Raw genomic sequence first — 8252 nt, forward strand, 5'->3', positions numbered from 1 at the left:
GGGACTGTCCGACTCATCAAATCTCTCCGAACCTTTGCCAAAGATTCGGAGAGCTTTGAATCGTCGGACCTTTAAATTGGTCCCCTGATTCGATTCGGATTCAGAGGTTCGGAGATTCAGCAGCAGCTGCCATGGCAGGGGGGCGGACTTGATGATCTGCTCAGGTCCCTTCTGACCCTACCAACTATGAATCTATGATTTGGCCACCGAATTGGGCCAAATCTCCAAATCAAATCACCACCCGAAGCTTTGCACAGCTCTATCAGATACTATAGGATTGGACATATAAAAGATACTGAATAGTTCATCATGAAGAACAGAACCTTGCACAATGCTGTACAGTAACATAAGATAGGAAGTAAGGAATCCTGTATTTAGTTGAAACTACAGGATTTCAGGAAGGCAGAAAGAATTTGTGAAGAATGCAATAATTCATTATTTCTACTGATCACAAGTTTCCAAAAATGTAGTCTCTCAAATAATCCAAATGCATAGCACTCCTAATACTTACTTATGGCCAGAACCTTGCTGGGTCATTAGTTCAGTGCTGCTTCTAAAAAAGGCACTCTATCTACTGATTTATTCTGTCAGCACCTCTTGAAAGTCTCCTATCCCAAATACTGTCTTGCTTAGTTTGAGATACAACTGCATGAAGCTGCTACAAGCTGCTTGTAAGCATTACCATTCTAAAAAACATAAATTTCCACTGGTAGGCAGTCAATCCAGACTTCAGTCTCTGAATTAACATAACCAAGAGTTAGGTCCTTCTTTACAATATTTTATTTAATGACATGACCAAACCGCATACAATATTAAAATAAGATTTAGTAAAGACAGCACAGGAAATAAAGGAAATAAAAGTATACTAATTCAAACACTGAAAAAAAGAATGGACTGACTATCTTAATTCAGGCAATTTGAATTATTAATGAGCCATTTGCTTCTGTAGAGATTTACTCTACTGGAAAGATTTCCTCAACCATCTGGAAACTGGGGCTTCAGCTTCTCAAAGGTCAGAAGAACAGGCTGGAGAGGGCTGTTCTTTTTCAGAGCTTAATTATCTGCATTCGGACAATAAAATTAATTATCCATCTATCTTTAAAAGTAAGTGGGCACAAAAAAGGGGGAGATACAGCAGAAAGGTTCAGGGAGGCAGCAAGAATCAGCAGACCAAATTCTGCTTTTAGATTTACTTTATTGATTAGTCTTCTGTTAAGTCACAGAAGCTAGGTCTGGACTTACCCCAGTGCTCTTGAGAATGGAACCTGGCCCAGTTGCTTTGGGAACTGAATGGTAGGGAATATACTGGAGTGCTGGCATGCTCTCAGGTCAGTTACAATGTGGGATGAAGACTTTAACCAAACTACTCTACTGATACTCTTCTGCAGCAGATCTGTTGACATTTTATGATTGCTCAGAATTTATATATTTTATTCAGTTTACAGAATGAATTCTAAAACTGACAAATTGTTCCAAAGAGATGTAGATTTCATGTGAAATATAGTCACCATTTTCTGAACAAGCCTATTCTTTAGGCGTCATTGTAGGGCCTGCCTGCTGCTCCAAGAAAATTATGGTTTTATTCTAAGTTGAACTAGAAGGCTACTTGGGAATCCTTGTTTACTGTTGATCAAACTCCAGATCAAATTTGCTTAGTTTACAATTAAAGATTTTTTCTCTTTGAAAGTAGCTTTACATACAGATTCCAGTTAGAATTTTCATTTTGGCTCATGCATCACCTCTTTTATACCTTTGATACAGCTCTGCAGTTTAAGGTTTTTGACTTATACCAGTATCAGAAAGAATAGCAGCCCACACTTTGATGCATAGAGAAAGAGTAGTGTCCACTTTTGACTCATGCTAAAGAGGGCATGAGCAACAATAAAACTATAGAAATAAAATCCTATAAAATTTACTGATATTGTGACAACATAAGTTGTTAGGTTGATGTGCTACACAAAAAAAAACACTGGCTTGTGTAAAAGCAGAACAGGAAAAAGGAAAAAGGAAAAAAATCAAACACACACACACACACACACAGTCGTGGATAAACAAGGATAAGATTTTTTTCCTTACTTTTTGAGTTGTTAATGCCAAATGCTGAAATGCCATTTGATGTCGGTTTTAGACTAATTCAGATACTTGCTAAGAGTAGTAGTGTGGCTTGATTTTCTTTTAAGGGCATAATCAGCCCCCCACTGGTAATTAAATATATTAATTACAGTGCACAGGGATAAAATGACAGAGCAGGAGCCTGAAACTATCGGTTTACAGCCATGTGTTGTAAAAATTACACAAATATGCTTTAATTCTAGAACAGCTAGTTTAAAGGTTCTAGGAAGGAAGGAAGGAAAGAGACAAAAAGTATTCCCTACTTCTTCAACACGATTTATTCAGTGGCCAAATTCCACCCACTTAGGTGTCAGAATAGGAGTCAATCATGAAGTGGCAAATGTCTGGTTTGATCTTCAGGCTCAATGCAAGCAACAAAGAGACTGCTGTATGGATGCTCTAAGAAAGTGGTGAGTGAGACATTCTGGTTTTAGATGTTAAAAGGCTGGGGATGCAATTAAGAACAGAGTCCTTTCTACTGACTACGTGCTAGAGCTGTGTCAGTTTCTGTCTGTTTATGTTTATTCATATCACGCTAGCAGATTCTTGCAAGGAGTACAAGCAATCAGGAGAAGAAGTGGTTATATACTGGGCAACTATCAGCCATAATAAAGGATGAAAATATTGCTGATTTATAGGGAACTTTAAATAGCATTTGGGAATTTCCTGGTTATTAATTTATTTTTGTGGATTTCCTTTAAATACTAACCAGTAAAAATAATAACTACATCTTATGAGTCTAAGGACCATCTCAGTAGAGAGCTTGATACTGTGTTAAAAGCAAGTGAATTTCTTACACTTAGTAAATATAAGGAAACTAAATAGGTTTTCCTAATAGGAAGATACAAAAATAGTTATTTACCGTGTCAGTTGCTTGAATTGCATTGCTCACAAAATGAAGGTTTTTTTTAAATTGACTTACCTTATTTAATAGTAACAAAGAAAAAGAACAAGTCCCTTTAAAAAAAAAAATTGCTGTGAAAACGGACAGGATCTGAAATCATTATTCTCCTGGAAAACTAAATGTGGGTTGCTAGTTCATGAGTCAGCTACAATTTTATTAGCTTTCTTTTCTTGCATAAAAAGAGAATTGCATGATTTTTACAGCGTTTTGTATGGAATCATTTCAGAAGTTAAGACAATATCATTTATATATTAATAATCCTATGTTTCCCGTACTTGACATGCTCTATTAAAGATTGGCACCATCTGACAATGTTTGGATTTGATTGGGACTTCCCAGTAGAGAATATCTGAGTTACTAATGTAGCTCAAAGGATCATTCTTTGTCTTCCCAGCTAGGCATGCTTCTTACTACTTTTGATCTTGCTTATTCATCACTTCTTTTGGCTCTTCGTTCATCTTTCTACTGCATGTTTCTCCCACTCACAACTGTCAATCTTCCTAATATTTACCTACTTTGGCCTGCCAAAAGGATTCCTTTCCCTGGCTCCTAACATCGGGCTTTCAGCATATCCTAAACCCCATATTAGGATTTTGTTGTAGTCAAAGGATAAGGAAAGGATACGATTCCCTTCTGAGCAAACCAATACACAGGCAGTCACTGAAGAGCAGCACACAGTACTCTCTTCTGTTTGTCCATAAGAGTCTTAGGTAAGAAACATGTTTTAAATGGCATGCCATGATATGTTGCAGCACAACCGATTGTGCTCCAGGGACATCTACAGATATCCCCAGTTGCCATGCGCCCCTGTGTTGGGAAGCAAGAGAATCCCCTGTAGACTTCCTTCCAGGCATAACTGCAAGCAGATTCCCTCCCCCACCCCCACTTGCAGATATGCACACTGGGAAATCCCTCTGCAAGGGATTTCCCCACACCTGTCTGCAAGTGCTGATGGAGGGACTGAGAGTCCTCCTTCTCTGTGTTTGCAGGCAGCATGGAGAAATCTGCAAGAGAGAGTCCCACATGCATCTGCAAGCACAGAGAGGGGAACTTGACCAACTGTTTGTACCTCCACATTTGCAGGTATGTGTGGGGATATTCCTCTGCAAGGATTTACCCCCGTAGGCACCTACAAATACAGAGAGGGGACATGAATTGCACTCCCCTCTCCATGGTTGCAGGCATGCACAAGGGAATCCATTCCCCCACAATGCAAGAGATGCATGTCTTGCACCCAAAGCCCCAATTCCGGCCCCCCCACCCCCCCTTACTCAGACATGTGTGGATAAGTGGGTAAAGTGAGGCAAATATTCCCAAGGCCTGAGGGGGCAAGTCTGCCCTGAAATTCCCAGGGTGTGCAGGACCAGGCCCTTCAAGCCCGAGGAGCCCTTGCCCTAGGGATAAGGCAGAGAAATTACAAATAAACTGATATAAGTGACTGGAAACCAGTTCAGACCTATAACACAACAGAAGTTCAGTGCACGTAAGCCACTTTCAAAATAGCTGAAACTGGTTTAAGATAAATCTGAATGGATGTAGTATCAGACTTACTTGATTTAGGTTAAAGCAGTTTATTGAACTTCAGTCCCAAATCCCCTCCATAGTCAAGTTAACTCACAGTCCCCCAACATGCCAGGATGCATTGCACCTCCCCCACAAACCTCCCCTCACATGGTGGGCAGGCTAGATTTGTCCCAAACTGTCTGCTCCAGCCGAGCAGGGAGGCATGCTTTAGCATCCCCTGGCTTCTGGCCTAGGCCACTGCAGGCATGTGGCTGCATTTCCAGAATCAAGAGTGAATGTCTGTTCATTTGCTTATTGGTTCAGTCTAAGCAGGTTAGACTAACCTGCAAAGATTGAATTGAATCAGCTGCAGGCTTTTTGACTGTCTGTACTTAGCAAGAGAAGTTGGAGAGCCTGGGCAGCCTCACAGTGCCCGAGCTCTTCTGCTATTAGCAAAACAGGTGTGGGCTGAAATCAAGAGACCCAATTTATTACTACCTTCTGCCATGGCCACAAAATTGAGCATTTGTTGTGCAACAGAGGAAAAAGACATATGTTTGCTTTCACTTTGTGTCGCTATAGGAGTTGTTATAGTGGCACAAAAGTGACATCTCTTTCCACCATTATTAGGGACTCAGCACACCACCTTTGCAATGCTTTCATTTCTTGAGCTTAGCATTGTGCTCAGGACCCAAAGACTGATTCTTTACATAAAAACACATCATGTTGCCATTAATACTGTCATACAAGCCACAGATAACCATTAGCAACATGTAGGGGATGCACACGGGTGCACATGTACCCTCTGAGATTGACGGTGCTTCCCTGAAAGAAGCACTGCTGGTAGTGCGCGATGCCTGTAGGTGGTTGCCACTTGATATCCCCCCCCGCTGACACTGCTGGCAGTGTCTGTGGGTGGTTCCCAATTGCTGGTTGGTGCTTGCGCCCCCCCACCCCTGCCACCGCCGCGGCCACCTGTGGGAGCTCCCCACTCACCACCACTGCTGGCACCTGCAGGTGGTCACTGTGCCCCGCTAGTCTCTGGAGGCACGTGTCATTCATACAGATAACCCTCCACCCCCTTTACCATCTAGCAAGATAAATTAAAATAAGAATTGTCAAGAGTATTTTACAAACAGGTGTCCATTTATTGAATAGATCATTTTAGCATCCACTTTTGAGGTGCTATACACAAAATAAAAATAAATATTCACCTACAGTATGCTTCTAATCAATGACTCAAACAGTCCATACCTTCTGGTTGCAGACAAAGTCAGAGGGATTTTTGTTTTAAATGGATATAATCAAGAAGCCCTGTCACTGAGCCAGGCATGACAGGTGGTAATCCCACATCAAATGCTCCACAAAAGAGGTCTGCTACCATCTGCACTGGAATAAAATAATTATATTTTATGAAGCTTAAGCTTAGCTGACTAACTATACATAGCTATTTTTTCCACTTAATTATTAACCATCATCTACAGCTACCGGACCCTGCACAGCTTGGGAGCGCAGCTTCCTAGGCAAGGTTAATAAAAATCCTGTAGGTAAAATAAAAATAAGATAATGTCCCATTTCCCTTTATAAGTTGAGCAATCTGTTTCTAAAAGGTGTTTTAAAAATACTCTGTAGGTATGTACTTGGTTAGATTTCACAATGATAACTGCCTACATGCTGCTACTAAATCTTTTCTATGAAGTAAAACTATTTTTCCATTAGTGACTATAAAGTTACAAAGCCTGTATTCTATCACATAGAACAGCTATCTTAAGCAAGATGGTAGCAAGATAACCATAAGTACACTATAAATGCTGTTTCTCACATAGTGGGGCTAACCAAATGTGTTGTTACATTATATATGTCTTGTGCTTCTGAAAGCATTATCTGTCAGAACTACTAAAAACATTCCACAATTCTCTACAGCTTTCCCACTGATACCTTAAAAACAAACTATAAATTAGCCCTCTCTCCACCAGCTAAGGTTTGTTACTCCCTTAAATTACAAGAGAACCTGTTGATTCTGTCAGTCATTCTCTTTCTTTGCAATTCCTGCACCAAATGTTAATGGGCTGAGTACTGATCCTGTCCTTGATACAGTCCACAGACCCCATGTCTGAATCCAGAAACTCTCCCATTTCCTGGCACTTCACAAACACTAACACAACATTAAACACAGACTTCACTTCCCCATGCTCAGCTGTTCCCAAACTATATCCTCAGCAATAAGAAAGAAACCAAAAGTAATACATATCATGTACTTACAAAATGCACATAGTTGAAGAGGAAGATGCATGTAACAGGGTATGGATTGCACATGAACATTTTAGAGTTGCAGTTACTGGTTTCCACTGACCATTTCAGAGTTGCAGTTACTTGCCTTCTCTACATTTTAAGCACCTGAAAACTATTCTGAAGGAATCCAATAGCAACCGGTCACTGACGAATTAGCAGGAATCAGGAAGTCATATGACTGCTTTCATGCTTATTACTGATAGATTGCATTTAGACTATGGACAGACATTTAAAAAGCCCGAGCCTGAATTAATTCAATCTTTGCAGGTTAGTCTGACCTGCAGCGTGTAAGCTGATTTGCAAGTGAGTAGACATTCACTTTTGATTCAGGAAATGCAAGCACATGCCTGCAGTGACTTAGGCTAGAAACCGGGGGGGTACTACAGCAGCCCTCCCTTCCCTTCTACAATGCTGAGCTGAGAAGGTGTGTGGCCAGGCCCCAGGAGGACTCTATGATTAGGGAGGGGTTTAAACCCCCACCCTGACCTGCAGAGTTCCCAGCTGGGGTATGCTTGGAGGAGGAGGGGGAAGCAGCCCTTGCAGGTTTTTCCCAGCTCACTGCTCAAGGAGCTGGAGTGTTGCCAGCCCCTGGCTAGCACTCTGAGGCAAAGTGGGGCATTGGGGGAGGGAGGACTTCTTGTGTATCTGCTGATGATACTGAGCTAAATCTCCCTCTCCCTGCTTTTTCATACTGTCTGTAGCAAACTGATGGCACTCACAGGTCCCAAGCATTGCAAACCAGGTTATTTCTCATATCTCTCTCTGTCCCCTCTTGAACACTGACAGATTGTAGCCTTTGAAGCAAGCAAGCCAGCAAGCATCTTATTGGCCCATCAAGAAAACAAAGCCACTCTCATTAGTTCAAGCTTTTCTTAAACAGCTTTTTCCAAGGGAGAAAGGGAGGAACATAACCAGCTGACCTGCTGATTAGTTCCAAAAAGCTCTAAGCAGACACTGTCCTGTTTGCCTTTGTTCCAGTGAAACTGGAGACACACACAGACACCTCTCAGCATTAGCTAGCATAGGGGTGGCATGGCCAGATGCTGGCTCGGGTGGGGGGGGCTGCTGTCTCCCGGATGCCATCCCCCACCCCCTTCTCAGCTGGATGGAGCTCTGGCTGGGAAGGAAAGGAAAGAGGCGGGGCTAGCTATGCTCTCTGGACCAGACAGCTCAGCCTAGCCCAGCCCAGCACAGGGCTGAAAAGCAGGCTAGGATGTTGAGGGACTCTGATTTAACTTAAAGCAGGAAGGGGTCTGGGACAGAAGTTCCATAAACTGGTTTGACCCAAATCAGTTAAGTCTAAGATAAACTTGGTTGAATGTAGCATCAGATTGGTTTCAGCCATTCTCCAACTGGTTTATGTGCATTGAACATCTGTTCTGTTACAGGTTTAAACCAGTTTCTGATCATTTAAACTTGTTTATATGTAACATCTTTCCCT

General features: G+C 41.7%; 1 protein-coding gene across 2 annotated transcripts in view; it reads right to left on the reverse strand.

Annotated features, from left to right (window-relative positions):
• Positions 1 to 8252, reverse strand: part of SMPD3 (sphingomyelin phosphodiesterase 3) — a 177969-nt gene that overhangs the window by 148511 nt on the left and 21206 nt on the right. Inside the window, exons 1-2 of one of the 2 annotated variants that reach the window (XM_025198454.1) lie at positions 6782 to 6897; positions 5774 to 5908 (exon numbers count right to left, since the gene is read on the reverse strand). The exons of the other annotated variant lie outside the window; for it this stretch is intronic. The gene's annotated coding sequence lies outside the window, so the exon portion shown is untranslated. Of the gene's footprint in view, positions 1 to 5773; positions 5909 to 6781; positions 6898 to 8252 lie in introns of those variants that run through there. 2 annotated transcript variants of the gene reach the window in all.

This window comes from Alligator sinensis, unplaced genomic scaffold (genome assembly GCF_000455745.1).
Source record: "Alligator sinensis unplaced genomic scaffold, ASM45574v1 scaffold97_1, whole genome shotgun sequence".
NCBI classification, from domain to species: Eukaryota; Metazoa; Chordata; order Crocodylia; family Alligatoridae; genus Alligator; species Alligator sinensis.